Source organism: Coregonus lavaretus (genome assembly GCF_964263955.1).
Source record: "Coregonus lavaretus genome assembly, contig: HAP1_SCAFFOLD_8025, whole genome shotgun sequence".
NCBI lineage: Eukaryota > Metazoa > Chordata > Actinopteri > Salmoniformes > Salmonidae > Coregonus > Coregonus lavaretus.
Window position 1 is genome coordinate 1,733 of NW_028159219.1, and position 21,511 is coordinate 23,243.

General features: G+C 45.2%; 1 pseudogene across 1 annotated transcript; it reads right to left on the reverse strand.

Moving 5' to 3' along the window:
- Positions 1 to 11,583: 11,583 nt before the first annotated feature.
- LOC311123172 (thrombospondin type-1 domain-containing protein 4-like) lies at positions 11,584 to 21,489 on the reverse strand (annotated as a pseudogene). Its single transcript, XR_014615151.1, has 10 exons — positions 21,307 to 21,489; positions 20,284 to 20,454; positions 19,148 to 19,387; positions 16,580 to 16,709; positions 16,235 to 16,439; positions 15,870 to 16,043; positions 15,515 to 15,682; positions 14,672 to 14,851; positions 14,374 to 14,521; positions 11,584 to 12,845 (listed from the first exon to the last, which is right to left on the reverse strand). The product of XR_014615151.1 is annotated as a thrombospondin type-1 domain-containing protein 4-like (transcript).
- Positions 21,490 to 21,511: the final 22 nt, after the last annotated feature.

Here is a 21,511-nt window from a genome sequence, read left to right on the forward strand (position 1 = left end):
GAAGGAGGGGTACAGAGAGAGAAGGAGGGGTACAGAGAGAGAAGGAGGGGTACAGAGAGAGAAGGAGGGTTACAGAGAGAAGGAGGGGTACCAAGAGAGAAGGAGGGGTACCAAGAGAGAAGGAGGGGTACAGAGAGAGAAAGAAGGGTACAGAGATAGAAAGAGGGAAGGGATAGTGACAAAAGAGAGAGCAGGATCATGTGTGTGTGTGCTGTGTGTGTGTGTTATAGAAGGGAAATAAGTTGACTGACACAGAGCCCCCCTCCATCCCTGCTGACTGCAGACTGACCTCTAACCTCTAACCCCTGACACATGCTGTTGTCAGCCCACTGGCCTCAACAAGGCTAACAGGTACTGTGACACAACTTCATTAATAAGCCAAGTGTTTATAAATGCTGAGATACTTGTTAATTTTATGCAAAGTTATTTTCATGCAGAGTTAGGGAGCTAGACAGACACTGACATGGGGAGAGGAGAGGATATGCAGGGTTAGGGTGTGTGTAGTGCTTGTTGTTTGACTGGCTTACATTTTTCTTGTTTACTCTCTCTCTCTCTCTCCCTGGCACCCTCTCATTCACTCACTAACTCACTCACTCACTTTCTCTCCCTTTCTATCTCTCCTCTATCTCTCCACCCTCTCACACTCTTGTCCCAAATTAAACACAAAGCTCAGCTACACTCTGATAAGACCATCTGTTTACCTCTCTCTTTCTAACTTACTCCCTCCATCTCTCTTTCTCTCTCACTTCCTCCATCTCTTTATCTCTCAGTCCCTCCATCTCTCTTTCACGCTCTCAACCTCTTTTGCTCATTCGCCAATCAGATACTCTCTGTGTCGACCCATTTCTCTGTCTCTCCTTGCTTCCATCAACCGTGTATGTATTTATCGCCTCTTTCTCTGCTTTCTCATCCCCTCTCTTCTCTCAAAACCAGATCTATTTATCTCCTTTCTGTGCTTTCTCAACCCCTCTCTTCTCTCAAATGCAGATGAGAGCAAACTCTTGCTTTCGTCTCTCCTCTTCATCCCTCCCTCCCTCTCTCCCTCTCTCCCTCCCTCCCTCCCTCCCTCCCTCCCTCCCTCCCTCCCTCCCTCATTCCTCTCTGAGTATATATGATCCCTGTCTGTCCCACTCCTCTGTCCCTCTTTTTTGACTGCCCATCTCTCCATTCGTTTACCGTCTTATTCCAACCGTTAAATCACCGTTAAATCTGGTTGGTGAGCGGCAGGGACAGCAGGAACACGTCTCAGCTCCAGACTCGTTACACACACTATAATTGCTTGGGCAAGGATTTAATATTGTGTGTGTGTGTGTGTGTGTGTGTGTGTGTGTGTGTGTGTGTGTGTGTGTGTGTGTGTGTGTGTGTGTGTGTGTGTGTGTGTGTGTGTGTGTGTGTGTGTGTGTGTGTGTGTGTGTGTGTGTGTGTGTGTGTGAGCGTACGTGTATGTATGTGGTCATAATAGCAACACAGCGTGACTGAAATTTCACTACCACCCATAATTAGGAATGACCCCAAGATAGAACCCCTCACACCCACACACACACATGCGCACACGCACATGCACACACACACGCGCACACACACGCGCGCGCACACACACACACCTCAACCCTCTCAACCCTCAGCTAGATTTTACCCAATCACATACACACAAAACCTGAGTATGAAAATGAGTTAGTGAGAAACTCATCATCTAGCTTAACAAGTGGAGTGAGGGAGGAATGGAGGAAAGGAAGGAGTGGAGGAGAGGAAGGAGTGGAGGAGAGGGAGGAGTGGAGGAGAGGGAGGAATGGAGGAAAGGAAGGAGTGGAGGAGAGGAAGGAGTGGAGGAGAGGGAGGAGTGGAGGAGAGGGAGGAATGGAGGAGAGGGAGGAGTGGAGGAGAGGAGAGGGAGGAGTGGAGGAAAGGAAGGAGTGGAGGAGAGGAAGGAGTGGAGGAGAGGGAGGAGTGGAGGAGAGGGAGGAATGGAGGAAAGGAAGGAGTGGAGGAGAGGAAGGAGTGGAGGAGAGGGAGGAGTGGAGGAGAGGGAGGAATGGAGGAGAGGGAGGAGTGGAGGAGAGGAGAGGGAGGAGTGGAGGAGAGGAAGGAGTGGAAGAGAGGAAGGAGTGGAGGAGAGGGAGGAGTGGAGGAGAGGGAGGAATGGAGGAGAGGGAGGAATGGAGGAGAGGGAGGAGTGGAGGAGAGGAGAGGGAGGAGTGGAGGAGAGGAAGGAGTGGAAGAGAGGAAGGAGTAGAGGAGAGGAAGGAGTGGAGGAGAGGGAGGAGTGGAGGAGAGGGAGGAATGGAGGAGAGGGAGGAGTGGAGGAGAGGAGAGGGAGGAGTGGAGGAGAGGAAGGAGTGGAAGAGAGGAAGGAGTAGAGGAGAGGAAGGAGTGGAGGAGAGGGAGGAGTGGAGGAGAGGGAGAAGTGGAGGAGAGGAAGGAGTGGAAGAGAGGGAGGAGTGGAGGAGAGGGAGGAGTGGAGTGGAGAAGAGGAAGGAGTGGAGGAGAGGGAGGAGCGGAAGAGAGGAAGGAGTGGAAGAGAGGGAGGAGTGGAGGAGAGGAAGGAGTGGAGGAGAGGGATGAATGGAGGAGAGGGAGGATCATCAGAGGAAAAGGGGGAGATGGAGGAGAGGAAGGAGAACAGTTTATGATTTGCTTAGGATCCCCATCAGCCTACGCCAATGGCGACAGCTATTCTTCCTGGGGTCCGAAGAGGGGACCTAACACTGTGAAATTAAAATTAAAAGGGGGAGGCATATGGGAGGAAAGTGGGGAGGTTGTCTCATAAATGACTGTGAAATGAGAATTTGAAAGGGGGGGGCTGAGAAGAGGCGAGGTCTTAGAAAGAGATTCTATAAGAAAAAAGAGTGAGTGGTAGAAACGGATGGAGAAAGAACAGCTAATACCATTCAATAATGTCCCACCAGGAATAGAGAGACGGAGAGGAACTAAAGAACGATGGGGTGATGGAGGGAGTTTAAGAGGGCGAAAGAAGAAGTGGGTGATGGAGGGAGTTATTGAGAAGGAGAAACAGTGACTGAGGTCATTTCTAAATCTGCTCCGGAGTGGGAGGAGGGTGGATGGCCGGATACGAAGGGAGGGAGGGAGGAGAGACAGAGGGCATGAGGAGGGAGGGTGGAAATAAGGGATAAAAAACAGAGGGCCGAGAGAGAGAGAGAGAGAGAGAGAGAGAGAGAGAGAGAGAGAGAGAGAGAGAGAGAGAGAGAGAGAGAGAGAGAGAGAGAGAGAGAGAGAGAGAGAGAGAGAGAGAGAGAGAGAGAGACAGAGAGAGAGAGAGAGAGAGAGAGAGAGAGAGAGAGAGAGAGAGAGAGAGAGAGAGGAGGAGAGAGAAAGAGAGAGAGAGGGAGAGAGGGGGATGATGAGACATGCAGAGAAAGAAGGACGCATAACGATGCATGGAGGGAAACGCTGAACGTATAGGACTCACACTGACAGACAGAGAGAGACAAGTGAGAGAGAGAGAGACAGAGACAGAGACAGAGAGAGACGGACAGATAGAGACAGAGCAACAAAGATAGACGGAGAGAGAGAGAGAGAGAGAGAGAGACAGAGCGAGAGAGAGACAGAGAGAGAGAGAGAGAGAGAGAGAGAGAGAGAGAGAGAGAGAGAGATCATATTATAGTGTCCCATGTTTAATGAACAGTGCCCTAACCCTGGCAGAGCTACAATACCCCACTGGAGAGTAGAACAAGACAAAGAAGGATGGACAATTAATTAGTGAGATAGTCTAGTCTTGAAGTACTCCTGCAGGGCCAACGAGACAGTAGATACAACACAATGACCACACTGGAATTCCAAGGCTCTTCTCCATGACATTGTGTGTGTGTGTGTGCGTGTGCGTGTGCGTGTGCGTGTGTGTGTGTGTGTGTGTGTGTGTGTGTGTGTGTCATAGGACTTGTACTCACCCCCGGTAGCGTCTTCTGCTCGTGCAAAGCACTCTGGCCTTCAGCGCCGACTCCCTCGCACAGTATGTCAGGAATGCACATCCTGAGAGAGACAGAGAGCGAGAGAGAGAGAGAGAGAGAGAGAGAGAGAGAGAGAAGAGAGAGAGAGAGAGAGAGAGAGAGAGAGAGAGAGAGAGAGAGAGAGAGAGAGAGAGAGAGAGAGAGAGGAAGAGAGAGAGAGAGAGAGAGAGAGAGAGAGAGAGAAAGGTAAAGAGAAAAGGAGAAAGAGAAAGAGAAAGAGAGGAGGGAAGAAAGGTAACGAGAGGGAGGAGAGAAAGAATGATGATGAGATACTTGATGATGTCATCTTAGTTTGTTAGATATGTGAGAATAACAACTATACTGGATGGAGACTCCTGGCATACGGACAGACATACAGGTTGATGCAAACAGAACACACACACATTGAACAGTCAATCTGTTTATATGTATCTATCTATCTCTCCTACCCTCTTCCTTTCCCTGTTCCTCTGTTATTTCCTTTCATTTTCAAGTCCATAATGTAAAAGCAACTGGTTTTCTACAAGCCCCATAAACACAGTTAACCTACAGCTGACAGTTAACCTACAGCTGACGAGGACACAACACGGCACAGCGCGGCTCAGAACAGCACGGCTCAGAACAGCACGGCTCAGAACAACACATCCTTAATACCAAATACACCTCACATTCACTCTCTCTATCCATCTAACTCACTACTAAAGAACCACTCGCACTCTTTCCCAAACCTCTCTCTCGCTCTCATGTACCTGTGTGTAGGTAGAGCGGCTGGCCAGTGTTGTTCCTACACCTGTCACAAACCTGTCACCACCACTAAGACAACAGGCAGCAAGTTAACCAGGGCTGTTCTCAGAGTTGTTATACACACCACAAAGCAACATACTAGCTCAGAATGCTTACAGAACCACCAGCACTGACCAGCATGACTCAACAACACACACACAGACACATACACACACAGAGACACACACACACATAAAGACACACACAGACACACAGAGACACACACAGACATAGAGACAAACACAGATACTGACATAGGGAGACACACACACACTTATAACAACAGCAAGATTAGAACACCTCTACAAAGCGCACACACACACTCAATAGAAATTAACAATGACCCCCCCCCCCCCCCCCCCTCCAAACACACACACACAGGACACTCTTAAAGATGGGCTTATTATGGCAGCTCTAAAGGTGATTCTCCAAACTTGAGATTGTCTCCCTCTCATCAGGCTTGAATCAGTAGGCTTACCACCCCATTATACTGATTGGAGAAACGGGTAAGCTGTTACATAACACACCCCAGGTCAGAAAAATGGGTCTACCTAGTGTGTGTGTGTGATTGTGTGTGTGTATGTGTTTGTGTGTGTGCGTGTGCGTGTGTGTGTGCGTGTGTGTATGCGTGCAGGCATATATGTGTGTGACTGTATACTAAACTGGGGGTATGCCAGGGTTAGACAGGCAAGATAACACCCATCATCTGAACCAGTGTGACTTGGGGTCATGGCTTAAAGGCTAAGGGTCAGGACACCTGCTACTTAACAGGAGAGAGAGAGAGAGAGAGAGAGAGAGAGAGAGAGAGAGAGAGAGAGAGGAGAGAGAGAGAGAGAGAGAGAGAGAGAGAGAGAGAGAGAGAGAGAGAGAGAGAGAGACAGACAGACAGACAGACAGACAGACAGACAGACAGACAGACAGACAGACAGACAGACAGACAGACAGACAGACAGACAGACAGACAGACATACATACAGACAGACAGACAGACAGACAGACAGACAGACAGACAGACAGACAGACAGACAGACAGACAGACAGACAGACAGACAGACAGACAGAGGCCAGTGAGTATTTATAAGGAAATGCCAGTGTGATATCCCAATGTTTAACCTACAGATTGGACCGCATTCCATGTTTTCCCATTTAGGGAGATGGAGGCCTGGGACAGAGAGATAACCAGAGAGATCAGGCCGACAGTGATCCAAAAACCAACCAAGCTCACGACTGAGTACACACACGCAAGTGTGCACACATGTGCACAGACACTACAGGATTACAGAGTGTGAGCGAGAGAGAGCGAAAGAGAGCGAAAGACTGAAAGAGAGAAAGAATATACTCTCCCCTTCCCCCATCCTCTCCCAGAAGACACTGGTTGATATATGTGATCAGGAGAGGGTGATAAGTGACAGTGTTTCCATGGTGACCCATCATCAGACACATGCTAAACAGACAACCTACTCTACAGTGGACGTGTTTACATCAATGATAGTGCTACTACACCAGCATTACTATATACCTAGGCCAGCATTACTATCAACCTAGACCAGCATTACTATCAACCTAGACCAGCATTACTATCAACCAACACCAGCATTACTATCAACCTAGACCAGCATTACTATCAACCTAGACCAGCATTACTATCAACCTAGACCAGTATTACTATCAACCAACACCAGCATTACTATCAACCTAGACCAGCATTACTATCAACCTAGACCAGTATTACTATCAACCAACACCAGCATTACTATCAACCTAGACCAGCATTACTATCAACCTAGACCAGCATTACTATCAACCTAGACCAGCATTACTATCAACCAACACCAGCATTACTATCAACCTACACCAGCAATACTATCAACCTACACCAGCATTTCTATCAACCTACACCAGCATTTCTATCAACCTAGACCAGCATTACTATCAACCTAGACCAGCATTACTATCAACCTAGACCAGCATTACTATCAACCTAGACCAGCATTACTATCAACCAACACCAGCATTACTATCAACCTACACCAGCATTACTATCAACCTACACCAGCATTACTATCAACCTAGACCAGCATTACTATCAACCAACACCAGCATTACTATCAACCTAGACCAGCATTACTATCAACCTAGACCAGCATTACTATCAACCTAGACCAGCATTACTATCAACCTAGACCAGCATTACTATCAACCTAGACCAGCATTACTATCAACCTAGACCAGCATTACTATCAACCAACACCAGCATTACTATCAACCTAGACCAGCATTACTATCAACCTAGACCAGCATTAGTATCAACCTAGACCAGCAATACTATCAACCAACACCAGCATTACTATCAACCTAGACCAGCATTACTATCAACCTAGACCAGCATTACTATCAACCTAGACCAGCATTACTATCAACCTAGACCAGCATTACTATCAACCTAGACCAGCATTACTATCAACCTAGACCAGCATTACTATCGACCTACAGCAGCACACACACTTGATCTTTAAATGGGTGTTTAAAATATTGCTAAGTGTGTGTCTTAATCTCCTGTAGCTGTAGGCCAAGCTGTGTGTGTGTGTGTGTGTGTGTGTGTGTGTGTGTGTGTGTGTGTGTGTGTGTGTGTGTGTGTGTGTGTGTGTGTGTGTGTGTGTGTGTGTGTGTGTTTGTTTATTTGTGGGTGTCTGTTTGTTTATTTGTGGGTGTCTGTCTGTCTGCCAGTGAGTAGTCTAGCCTATTTGTGTCGGGATTATTTCTACAGGTGGCTGGGTTCCCATTATTCGCCTACCTTTGTGCATGCCGGTGTATTTGTCCTTTATCACCGTCAGCTCGTAGATCTTCCCGAACTGTTCAAAGATCGGTTTGAGGTCCTTCTCCTCCAGATTCCGAGGAATCTGCCCCACGAACAGCTTGATCGCGTCGGCTTCCTTCATCAGGACACAGCGGTGAAAGCGACAGGCGCTCTGCGGGGTTCGGTGTGAGAAGAGCGGGCTGAGTGCAGAGCAGAGTCGGGGTCCTCTGAAGAGGGTTGGAGGAGAGAAAGAAAAGCAGATGGACATAAAAACAAGATATGTAAATATACGATAATCACAATAAACGATAATCATTGATTAATTGAATAAAACCAAATCAATATTTTGGGATTAATTCTCATGTCTTTTCAATATTAGCCTATTGACACAAACAATGGCACTTGCGCCTCTCATAAAAACTATTATGCAAATGATGATCAGCCAATCAAAAGATAATTACGACATTTAAATTGCAATAAAACAGAAATTACAATTAAATATCAATAAAACTGATATATTACCTTTAGGAAGTGAGAGTGTGTTCGGAGCCCCTGGGGAAAGGAAAATATATGGTTTAGACGGATAGATGAGCGCTATAGAGCGGCTGTGAGCGGTTTCTTTGTTTGGCCAGCTGTAGGTTACATACACTCATTGGATGTCAACGTATGGGGGCTCATCTCTTTGTCCGCCCCGGCTCAACATACACACAAAACACATGCGCACAAAAACACAACATGGAACGTTGGTTTTAAAAATCCTACCGATTTCAAGAGATTCTTCACTCCACGTTGTAAAATAATCCCCAGAGTAGTTTGAGATGATTTTGTTTATTTTTCCACGTTTTGCCGTGGCGTTGTTGTCTTCAGTGCGCGTCTCCCGTTATCCTCCCTCGGGAAATAGGAGGCTCAATGGGATTCGTCCTCCGCTCTTTGTGCCTATCGTGCCTATCACTCCCTCTCCCGGTTTCGAATCGGTAACAGATCAGTGGAGTTGCTGCTCCCGTTAAAGTCTCACGTCTTGGCAAGCGATCATCAGATCACATATCCCCAACCCCGTGCCTTGGTGATCCGTTATTTGCTCTCTCCTCTCGTCACGACTCTTGGTAAATCCGGTAAAGCCAGTCAGTCACTCTCTCAGTACTGCCCTGTCTGTTAGAATAGTCAAATTTCTGTAGAATTTTCCAGTTTACCGTTATTTCTGCAATAATTAGGCTACAAGGCTAAAAACTATTTATGCAGCAACCAGCTATTGATAAATCAGGCAGTCAATTTATATAGACATTTATAGGCTAACAAATATATTAAAATATAATTATTAATATCTAACGTTACCCTCCCGCGCTACCCCTCTTTTCCCTCAGTGTATAGGCTACCGTAGCTTTTGACGTCGTTTGCCGGTGTCTCCCTCTCTCTCTATCCTGCCCTCCCTCTCCCCCTCTCCCTCGAGCAGTTGACAGGCTGTGACGTAAAAGGCAGGGACCGTCAAAAACTCTACTCCAACCTTAAAAAGAAAACCCCTTTTATCTTTCGTAGGCGTAGCCTACATCTTTTAGTCCTGAAAGTAGCATATAGGCAACACTGTGGAATATATATGGACAGCTATTTCAGTTATCAAAACCAGGATTAGTCGACAATTTGTATAAGCGTTTTCAAACAAGCTCTTTGACTATTTCTACGTTAGTGTCCAAGGTGTGTGTGCTCGTGGACGGTGCCTTTAGTTCTGGAACGCCGTGCTGCCTATTGTTCTGGCCGCGAGCTCTGGCCGTGGTGCTGAAGCCTGCCATACTACCAGCGCGCGCGAGCTGCGTCACGACTACAGCTGCGCACACAACACGCACACGCCAGCCTTGAGGTTGCCTTAACCAGTTATCTTCTGCATGTTGAACAAAAGCTAAATTCGTAATCATATCCATGATGTGCACACATAGGCTAGCCTAATGTGCGATAGAAAAGGGAGAGAGCGAAAATAGAGAAGAGGATAGGCCTATACTACAGACTACACTGATCTAACAGTATGGGCTACCCTGCTGTGTAGACTAACCTACAATAATACACTATCGTATCAGCCTACTGAGGGAGGGATCCTCACCGCTCTGATACAGACAGGCACAGCAGACCTCTTCTGTCCATGGTCCTGAACGTATCATTTTTTTTCTTCTGCCACCCCCCTCGCGCTCGACGAGAGGAGTCAGGGTAATTTGCTCTGAAAGGTCACCATCTGCCTCCCACCACCTCGTATCCCCTTCTCCCCGCCTGCTGCCCCCCACCATTATATATCATCAGTTCACACACGCGGGGCCTATACCAGGCACAAGCCGCTGGACGGCACGCGCGGCCCACCCCGAGGATCTACACGGTATCACTGAGCGTAGCTATAGGCAACGGCACGAGCATACATGAGAAACTTTCATGGTGGTGTCAGAACTGGGGTCTTCTCGGTTTCTCTGTCGTCTGTGGAGTAGGCCTAGGGCTATAGAATAGGGCGAACTTGCCCCTTATAGACCCTGAATTACGGTCAGTTTGCATTTATAACCAGAATGGTGTCGTTTGTTCGTAGAGGAAACGTTATATCCATGAAGTCATATTAAGCTTGCTTGAGTTATTATCACAACACAAACCAGTCTATTCTGAACAAGGGAAGACAAGTCGGCTACAGCTCTACAAGCACACAATACCGCCATCTGGCTACTGTTGAAGATATGTAGGTCTACTTTCTTCGAATGTACTGAAGGTCTCAGCGGACATTTAGGCCTGCTAATTGGGATACAGAAAAGTGCACAGAATAAAAAAAGGCAAACCATTTTCTGGTTTCAATTTTTATTTCTAATTAAGTTTGTGATAGCATTTTCCACACACTCATTTGCCTTTTTCAAAAGAATACAAAATCCATATACTTCTCCGCAATAACATCTGATCATAAACTCTGGCAAGGTAGCAACAAAGGGAATTTGCTTCAGCTCCTCTTAAGAAAAAAAATAAATTACATTTATTTTTTTAAATAGATAAATTACTATCCTTTTTTTCCTGTCTTTTTAATATAAAACGTTTTGTTTCTACTAAAAACAATTTGAGACATGAAAATGACATTCACAGATAGACTCATACAAGAAAACACCCACTGCTGCATACTCACACAAACAAACACAAATAGGCAACTACACAGAGACAGGAAGACAAACACACACACACACACACACACACACACACACACACACACACACACACACACACACACACACACACACACACACACACACACACACACAATCCAAGGGTAGCAAAATATAATTTGTCCTTCTTTATATGATGACTGAAAAATATGAATACTTTTATATGAATTTATGCATACAGTAAACATGTATGCCTAAAATTAAAATCATACCACAATATAGGATATATTTATGTATATGTATATTAAGTATATGTTCACACAGAAATATAGACACACAAATATAATATTGACTACAAATATACACATCGTTCACCTGTGGAGTGTGTGTGTGTGTGTGTGTGCTATAGACATAACATACAGTAACATGTTACAACTATGTCATAAGGTATAGGGGCAATATCCGTAAAAAAATAGCTTTGTTTAAGTCAAAGACAGAACCCTTTTAAACGTTTTCAGTAAAAACACAAATTAGTTAGGGAGATGTTCCTTGCTACTGTCACAACTTGCTCCTTTGGGAGTTAAAGGCCCAATGCAGTCAAAAACGTGATTTTCCTGTGTTTTATATATATTTCCACACTATGCATTTGGAATAATACTGTGAAATTGTGAAAATTATGATAATGCCATTTTAGTGTAAAAGCTGTTTGAAAAGACCACCTGAAATTTCAGCCTGTTTTGGTGGGATGGAGTTTTGGCCTGCCATGTGACATCACCAGTTAGTTAAGAGACCAATAAGAAAAAATAGTTTCAAACCTCTCTGCCAATAACAGCTACAGTAGTTTTCAGTTTTCCCTCCTCCTCAGACCACTCCCAGACAGTCCTAGCAAAATTCTTGCTTGAGAAATTGCTCTTTGCTAAGAAGCTATATATTTTTTGTTGTTGACCATTTTAATTGAAAACATTCACAGTAAGGTACTTAATTGTTACCCAGAAATGATTTGATATTGAGATAAAAACGTTTGCATTGGACCTTTAAGACACAGATTGCTCTTCAGTATATTGTGGCAAATGCATTTGTGAAAATGAATGCATAAATGAATACTATGTTATTTCAATACCTACCTTTCTTGAACATATTGATAGGTCAGATGATACAATTGAAATGTCTCAGGTAGTGGCATATTTTCTGTATGTAGGTTCGGTGTAACCTTGGCTGAGACCTGAACACTGGTATTAGCTCTCAGGGGTAATGCCTTGGCTTTAGTTCAGTGGGCTAACAGTCTTGAGGCACAGGTTGGATACTGGACAGTCACCAATAGACCCAACAGTCGTTTCATTCTACCCCTGCTTGTTTTCAGATTGGGGGCGTTCTCAGGTTATGGACATCTCTCTACTATTGTCCTTTAAAAATAGGTAACTTATACTAGGCCACCATTTTACATTTTGGTATGTTTCACCAAATGTTGATGATGCTGTATAAACACTGAGGAGACATTTAAAAGAGGTTTTTGGCATATAGAACACAAACATAGAAAACATACATCATAGAAACTTCCAGCAGGTTTTGAGTGAACACTGCTATTGGGTTATACCTTCTGGGTCCCATCTAGCATACTAGCATACTACATAGTATGCATAGACAATACTTCACCTCACACTAAGTAGTATGCAAGTTTGGCTACTGGGACAGTGCTCTGGACCCAGGTCCTGGGTGTACATACATAATCCATAGCATCTCTCAGCAATGGAAATAGAAAGAGTGGACATAGAAATCAAATATGTTCCAAACCATGGAGCTCTGTACAATGTCATTGGCACATTTTTGCATACGCAGATAACCCATAAAATGTATGAAATGTAGTAAGTAACAAATTAAGTCACATTCCAAAACATCCCTTCTATAACGGCCGTACATCTGGCCCGGAACACAATTCAATCCCCACTTTATGTGGTAATATATCCACTCTACCCACTCCATTTCTATGGTCTGATCATTTCTATGGTAACCTGCACTTTGACTTCTAACCCTTAACCCCTGACCCCTGGCTGACCTCAGCTGGAAGCCTGTTATTGGCTGGTCAGTGCCTCTTGGCCCGCTGAGCACTCTGGGTACATGAGGCGCAGCAGGCAGTCTTATAGTAGGAGTAGACACACAGTCTGGCCTGAACCACCATCACACAGTTATGACGCCGGTCCCTGCAGTTCTCATCTACAGAGAGAGTAGAGCAGAGGAGCGGGGGAGTGGGAAGAGGGGAGGAGAGGGAGAAAGAAAGTGGTTAGAATTCAAATGCTACAAGCAACACACACTCACACATACAGTGCCTTCACAAAGTATTCACACGCCTTTACTTTTTACACATTTTGTTGTTACAGCCTGAATTTATAATGGATTTTGTGTCACTGATCTACACACAATACCCCATAATGTCAAAGTGGAATATTGTTTTTAGACATTTTTACAAATTAATAAAAAATGAAAAGCTGAAATGTCTTGAGTCAATAAGTACTCAACCTTTTTTTATGTTAAGCCTAAATAAGTTCAGGAGTAGAAATGTGCTTAACAAGTCACATAATGAGTTGCATGGACTCACTCTGTGCGCAATAATAGTGTTTAACATGATTTTAAATGATTACCCCATCTCTGTACCCCACACATACAATTATCTGTAAGGTCCCTCAGTCGAGCAGTGAATTTCAAGCACAGATTCAACCACAAAGGTCAGTGAGGTTTTCCAATGGTTCGCAAAGAAGGGCACCGATTGGTAGATGGGTAAAAAATCAAGCAGACTTAAATATCCCTTTGAACATGGTGAAGTTAGTAATTCAACTTTGGATGGTGTATCAATTCACCCAGTCACTACAAAGATACAGGCGCCCTTCCTAACTCAGTTGCTAGAGAGGAAGAAAACCGCTCAGGGATTTCACCATAAGGCCAATAGTGATTTTAAAACAGTTAAAAAGTTTAATGGCTGTGATAGGAGAACTGAGGATGGATGAACAACGTTGTAGTTACTCCACAATACTAACATAAATGACAGAGTGAAAAGAAGGAAGCCTGTACAGAATAACAAATATTCCAAAGCATGCATCCTGTTTGCAACAGAATAGAGCTAAGCACAGGCAAAATCCTAGAGGAAAACTTGGTTCAGTCTGCTTTCCAACAGACACTGGGAGACAAATTTACCTTTCTGCAGGACAATAACCTAAAACACAAGGCCAAATGTACACTGGAGTTGCTTACCAAGACGACATTGAATGTTCCTGAGTGGCCTAGTTACAGTTTTGACTTAAATTGGCTTGAAAATATATGGCAAGACTTGAAAATGGCTGTCTAGCAATGATCAACAACCAACTTGACAGACCTTGAATAATTTTTTTAAGAATAATGGGCAAATATTGTACAATCCAGTTGTGCAAAGCTCTTAGAGACTTACCCAGAAAGACTCACAGCTGTAATCACTGCCAAAGGTGATTCTAACATGTATTGACTCATGGGGTTGGATACTTATATAATAAAGATATATTAGTGTTTTATAACTTAGAAACAAATTTCCATAAATACAAATATTATTATTTATTTTTTGCAGTGACATTACAGAGTATTTTGTGTAGATTGTTAATAGAAAATGACAATTAAGTCAATTTTAATTCCACTTTGTAACACAAAATATGGAAAAAGTCAAGGGGTGTGAATATTTTCTGAAGGCACTGTAAACATACAGTACACACACACACACCTGCGACCTGTGGACTGCAGGGTATGGTATTGCAGGGCTGCTCCTGGTCAGGTTTTGCTGTAAGGGAGCATTCAGGGCTGTGCTGTTTGTCAGGTGTGAGACACCGTACCTCTCTGACCTGTAGCCCCTTACCACAGGAACGAGAGCACTGAGGGAGAGAGATAGAGGAGAGAGAGAGAGGAGAATGGTCAACATATTTCTCATGATCAACAACCAACTGCAATCCAAGGTCGTAATTATATTATCTTCTCTCCTCCCTCTCTCTTCTCCTCCTTCTCTCCTCTCCTCCTTCTCTCACCGCGCTCCACTCCGTAGTAAACCACTGAGGCTGACATGCTTCCATCGCACACGTCTGCACCGAGGGAGGCTTTTCCAGCTGGGCACACTGGCTGATCGGTGCCACTTTGAAATCTGTCCCCATCTTCTCCACACAGATGATGTCCCTTCGCTGGGTTCCATTCCCACATGGAGCGCTACACTGGAGGAGGGAAGAGAGGGAGGAGGGCGAGAAAAGAAGAGAGGGGTGAGAGGGAAGAGAGACAGGATAGGGCAGTGAGAGGATAAAAGAAGAGAGGGAAGAGAGAGGGGAGAGAGGGAAGAGAGACAGGATAGGGCAGTGAGAGGATAAAAGAAGAGAGGGAAGAGAGAAGGAAGAGAGGGAAGAGAGACAGGATAGGGCAGTGAGAGGATAAAAGAAGAGAGGGAAGAGAGAGGGGAGAGAGGGAAGAGAGAGGGAAGAGGGAAGAGAGAAGGAAGAGAGGGAAGAGAGACAGGAGAGGGCAGTGAGAGGATAAAAGAAGAGAGGGAAGAGAGAGGGAAGAGAGGGAAGAGAGAGGGAAGAGAGGGAAGAGAGAGGGAAGAGAGGGAAGAGAGAGGGAAGAGAGGGAAGAGAGAGGGAAGAGAGGGAAGAGAGACAGGAGAGGGCAGTGAGAGGATAAAAGAAGAGAGGGAAAACATGTTATTTTCTTCCTATTCATCTGCTATTACAGTACTATGCATTTCTTTTTTATATGTCAATATCTACCCATCCATTCCAATAAAGCATTATTGAACTGAAATGACTGATTCTATTGGTAACAGTATTGATGGATGACTGCCACACCCCCTCCTCTCTCTCTCTTTCCTATCTTCTCAGGCTTACCTGACCCCAGGGGCTACTGTACCACATGTAGGTGAGAACACATGGACCCCCGTTACACGCCTTCATGTCCGCTGGTTTGTCCCCCACACACTCTCCTCCCTCTCTCCCTCCACGGGTCAGACACAACACCTCTCTCCTCTGAACCCCTGGACCACACTGGGCTGAACACTGAGACAGAGAGAGAGAGAGAGAGGGGGGTGGAGAGAGAGAGAGATGGGGGTATTAGAGAAGTTACTTAGTGTATTGATGTAGGATGAGCATGTACTGCATGTGTGTCCGTGTCCCTATGTCAGTGTGTGTATGTGTGTGTGTGTGTTTGTGTGTGTGTGTGTGTGTGTGTGTGTGTAGTACTCACAGTGTTGGACCAGCCAGTGAAGTACCAGTTGGTTACACAGGGCCCCATGTGACAGTCCTCACTTCCTTGTGGGCGGAGCCTGGCGTTACACTCCTTGTCATTCACCATGCTGCCATGGTCACTGACACAGCGGACATTACGAGTTCTCTTCCCCATGCCACAGTCCACTGAGCACTGTTGAGTTCAAATTAGAATGTTAGGAAAACCTACAATAGAACAAAGACATTGGAGAACATAATGGAACACATCCTTTAGACGTAACCAATGGATACACACATTCTCATAAAATGTCAAACTACCCATTCCCCAGTGTGAATATTAACATACCCCCCTGCCACACACTCACACACACTTTCTATACTCACAGAGCTCCAGTTGGTGCCTATCTCCCAGTGTGAGCAGAGTCGTAGCTGGCAGGACTGGGTGAGGTCAGGTGGGGTTAGGTTGGAGCAGCGTTGTGGTTGAACCATGGTGGAACGGTTCCCAAAGCTCTGTCTGCACTGAAGCTGTCTCTGCTGTACTCCCATACCACACGACACACTGCACTCTGACCACGAGCTGGCCTCGAAGCTACACACACACACAGACACACAGAGACACACAAACACACACACACACGCAGAAGAGAGAGAGATGAGAACAGGGTTAATACATATATACACTATACACTATGCTTAATGCTTATGGCTGTTCATTGAACACGCACTCACAATGCTGGGCAGGGGTGTGTGTTACAGGGCTCCTCCTCTGGGGCGGGTCTTGCTGCTGAGTCACACTTCCTGTCTGGGACTTCCTCATCAGTATGGCGGTTAATACACAGGATCACCCTGTACTGGGACCCTGAAACACATCATCATCACCATCATTATCACCATCATCATTATCACCATCATCACCATCGCCATCCCTACCATCAGCATCAGTACCTCGTAATGCTCCAAAGCAGGGGTGTCAAACGTACGGCCCGCGGGCCGGATCAGGCCCGCAAACGGGTTTAATCCGGCCCGCGAGATGATTTTGAAAAAAAATATATAATAATAATGTAAATAATTTTTTTAAGTATAAAAATGCGCTGCAATTTTTCTATAAAATAAACTGCTGTTCCAATTGCGTCCACTGTATGGCGCAATAGCAATTGTGTTAAGCAAGCAAACTGTTTATACCGGGGCAGAGCAAGTAGGTCAAGCACGTGCAGCCAATGAGCTACTTTGTTTTGCCCGCGATATTTATTACGGCTTCTATTTTTAACATTATGTGCTTTGGCACCCTCATTGCCCCAATATGTCTCTGTCAAAAAAGAGAAAAGTGGACGCAGAGTGCAGAGTGTTCCAAGAAAAATGGTCATCCTATTTAATCACGGAATTGAATGGGAAAGCTGTATGTTTGGTGTGTTCAGAGCATGTTGCAGTGCTGAAAGAATATAACCTTCGTCGCCACTATGTGAGTCTTCATGCCGACAAATATGACAACTTTCAAGGACAGCGGAGATGAGAGAAGGTGAATGAACTGTTGGCGGGTCTGAAGAAACAGCAGTCTGTGTTTACTCACAGCCGAGACATCAGTGACGCTGCAGTGAAAGCTAGCTACCTCATTGCTAATGAAATCACAGTGGCTTCAAAACCATTTAGTGAGGGTGAATTTGTAAAAACATGCATGATGAAGGCAGCGGAGATTGTGTGCCCTGAAAAGCGGCAGGCTTTTGCAAATATCAGCCTGACAAGAAACACAGTTGCAGACAGGATTTCCGATCTTTCAGTGGATTTGGACAGCCAGTTGAAGCAAAAAGTAAAGTCATTTATTGCGTTTTCGGTTGCAATTGATGAAAGCACGGACATTACAGATGTTGCACAACTGGCCATTTTTTCATCCGCGGAGTTGATGACACATTGACCGTCACCGAGGAGTTCGTGGAGTTGGTGCCGATGACAGATACAATGACAGCAGCTGATATTTTTTTTGTGTTGCAAGTCATTAAAGATGGATAACGTCATGAAGGTGGTCATCCAAACTGTTAATTTCATCCGATCCAGAAGCCTGAATCACCGTCAGTTTGACAGCCTTCTCAGAGAGAAAGACCACATCTATGGCCTGCCATATCACACTGAGGTAAGATGGTTAAGCCGAGGTGCTGTGCTGAGGCGTTTCTTTGATTTACGAGAAGAAATTGAACAGTTCATGGAAGAAAAGGGCAAACCAGTGTTAGAATTTCATTCCGCAGAATGGAAGCCGGACCTTGCATTTATGGTGGATGTTACAGAGCACCTGAATAACTTGAACAAACAGCTGCAAGGGCGCAACAAAGTTGTCACGCAGTATTATGACAGCATACGTTCTTTCAAGTTGAAGCTGTCATTGTGGGAGACGCAACTTGCCGGTGGTGATGCAGCTCACTTCCCCTGTCTGAAAAATGTGTGCGCGACCCAACATGTGGCAGACATGAAGCGGTTCAAAGATAAAATAACTGGACTGTTACGGGAGTTTGAGCAACGCTTTCAGATTTATGTTTCTATGTTTTTATGTTGATGTGCTATTGTTTTTAATTGATTTTATTTTATTTGTATATTTAACCTATTCTTGACTGTGGTTCTTGCACTTGTTTGGGGAACAGGATTTCATTATTTGTATCTACATTTCTGCCTGAGAAATGACACCCTGATATAGTTCTGTGATCTGTGAAACAGTTCTGTTAATCACTGAGGCATTGTGTGTTTGTGTGTTCTTTTTCTTTAGAATTTTCAAATAAACTTGACGTGTTTTATGATTAATAGTGATGTTGTGCTTGTACTATTTTGGACACACTGTCCTCATGCTCCAGCTTTATGTTGTATGTTGATCGTATTAAAACAAAAAAAACTATCTGAAGTTGTTGTTTTTAAGTTATATATACCATGATTTTTCCGGTCCGGCCCACTTGGGAATAGATTTTCCTCCATGTGGCCCCTGAGCTAAAATGAGTTTGACACCCCTGCTCCAAAGAAATCACTGTTTCAGTTCAACAGTGTTCCACTTCCCCTTAATAACCACAAGGGGGAGATGTAACACAGCAAGCCCCTGTGTAGTATGATGAAGTTGTAGCCATTAGACACTGATCTAAGGCCAGTTTTGTGTTTTCCCTCCTTATGGTAAAGGTCAGGATTTGGGAGCATTTTGCTGAACCTAGAACTGTATCAGCAGGCAACTTCTACACACAGCGAACTATGATTATAGAGACGTACATGCATGTGCACACACACACATGCACACACATACACACAGTCCAAGTCTTTTTGAACTCTGACCTTTGCCACAGGAAGTAGTACACTCAGTGAGACTGCCCCTCCTCCATACGAAGGGTGACTGTGTGTCGAGGGGCAGGTCTGTACGAGGTGGGATTCGAGCATTCCGATTGGGTACCGAGCCTCGGGGGCGGGAGCTCTCAGCTGTCCATCTGTCTGCGGAAGAAGAGGAGGAGGAGGAAGAGGATGAAGAGGAGACGGAGGGAGGAGGGATAGGGTCTTCCACTGTTACAATGAGATAACCTGAGAGAGAGAGAGAGAGAGAGAGAGAGAGACAGCGGCAGGGAGTGAACAAATAAAAAGAGAGAGAGTGAATCACTTGTTAGAGCTGATGATGTATAAATGATGTCATGGTCACGAGAGGTTTTTAGTTTCAGACACATCCTCTCACTTCTCTCACCCCTCTTACTCCCCTTTCCCTAACCCTCTCTCCCTCTAACCTCTCCCCCCATCCCTAGTCTCCAATTCCCTCTCCCTGCTTCTCTCACCCCTCTTCACTCACCCCCCTTCTCTCACCCCTACCGCTCTCACCCCTCTCCTCACCCCTCCTCACCCCCGGCCACACCCACACATCTACAGTACACTACTAGACTGTCTCTAGTCTGGCTTGGATTAGTTCTATTTACTGTCAATTACATCTAGAGAGTTGATATATCATTCCTTAACATTAGACACTCTCAGAAAGAGAGAGAGCGAGAGAGACTACTTGGACTGTCCTGTATACTGTTGATGTATTTCACAATATTCTCTATAGATACATCCATAACGCTCCCAATGATGGCTTTCACAATGTTCAATAACACATCTTTATTCATAAGGGACAGCAACAGAGAACAGAGTGTGACATCATCCCAGGTTACTTCCTGGTCCTATTCCTGACGATCTACTTCCTGGTCCTATTCCCTGACGATCTACTTCCTGGTCCTATTCCCTGACGATCTACTTCCTGGTCCTATTCCCTGACGATATACTTCCTGGTCCTATTCCCTGACGATCTACTTCCTGGTCCAATTCCCTGACGATCTACTTCCTGGTCCTATTCAATGACGATCTGACCCGTCACTATCACACAGCTTTATAACTGAACACCACGGGGAAATAACAGGGGGAAGAGAAGAAAAGAGGAATGTCAGACTTACTAGTGTCTCTCAGGGGCGCCTCCCTCCATCCCTCGGTCGTTCCCTCTCTACTTCTCTCTCTCTGGGCCTCTCTCTATCTCTCTCTCGCGGCCTCACCCTCTCTTCCTCTTTATTTTCTGTTGGGATGTAGAATTCATAGTCGATCCCTGGATTCTGCCTATGGAAGATGATCTGGAGAACAACAGAGAGAGAGAGAGAGAGAGAGAGAGAGAGAGAGAGAGAGAGAGAGGGAGTAAGATAGAGAGAGAGAGAGAGAGAGAGAGAGAGAGAGGGAGAGAGAGAGAGAGAGAGAGAGGAGACACACAGAGAGAGAGAGAGAGAGAGAGCGAGAGATAGAGAGAGAGAGAGAGACAGAGAGAGAGAGAGACAGAGAGAGAGAGAGGGAGAGAGAGAGAGGGAGAGAGGGAGAGAGAGAGAGAGAGAGAGAGAGAGAGAGAGAGAGAGAGAGAGAGAGAGAGAGAGAGAGGAGAGAGAGAAGGAGAGAGGGATGGAGAAATAGATTTCAAAAGGTGCAATGTGAGGTAGAGATTCACTGTAAACTTCCAGAGGTTGTCTAAATGTAATCAGCTTCACTCTGCATTACATGGGTCTTTGGCAGCAACATTTCATCTGCCCATTTTCACATCTTTAGAACCTCTATCTTTTCACATCTTTATAATTGCTATCTTTTCACACCTTTAGAACCGCTATCTATTCACATCTTTAGAACCGCTATCTTTTCACATCTTTATATTCGCTATCTTTTCACATCTTTAGAACCGCTATCTTTTCACATCTTAATCCCGTTTTAAATTGTCAGGACTTCCGCCGAAGCTGCCCCCCCCCCCCCCCAGGATAATGCTAGTATCACATGCTCCTTCTTCATGTTGATCTATATAAACTACAGGACAACATAGCCTGGGTGAAGACATCTAAATGTAACACAGGGAGCTGAGAGATATATCTAGTGATTTAATCAACAAAAGTGTGTGTGTGTGTGTGTGTGTGTGTTTGTGTGTGTGTGTATAAGTGTGTCCTACTCACATATAGCGTCAGTTGTGTGGTGGTGGGTCCTGGAGCTGTAAGGGTCTCTCCTCTGTCCTCCTGCCCATCAGAGAGAGCCCTGGGGCGGGTGTAGGTGAAGGTAGTCCCCCCTTGCCTCGTAGTCTCCTGGAGATCCACCGCCCAGCGCCCATTCACTACTGATACACCTGTACCACTACGTAGGGCTGGGAGGAGGAGGGAGGGA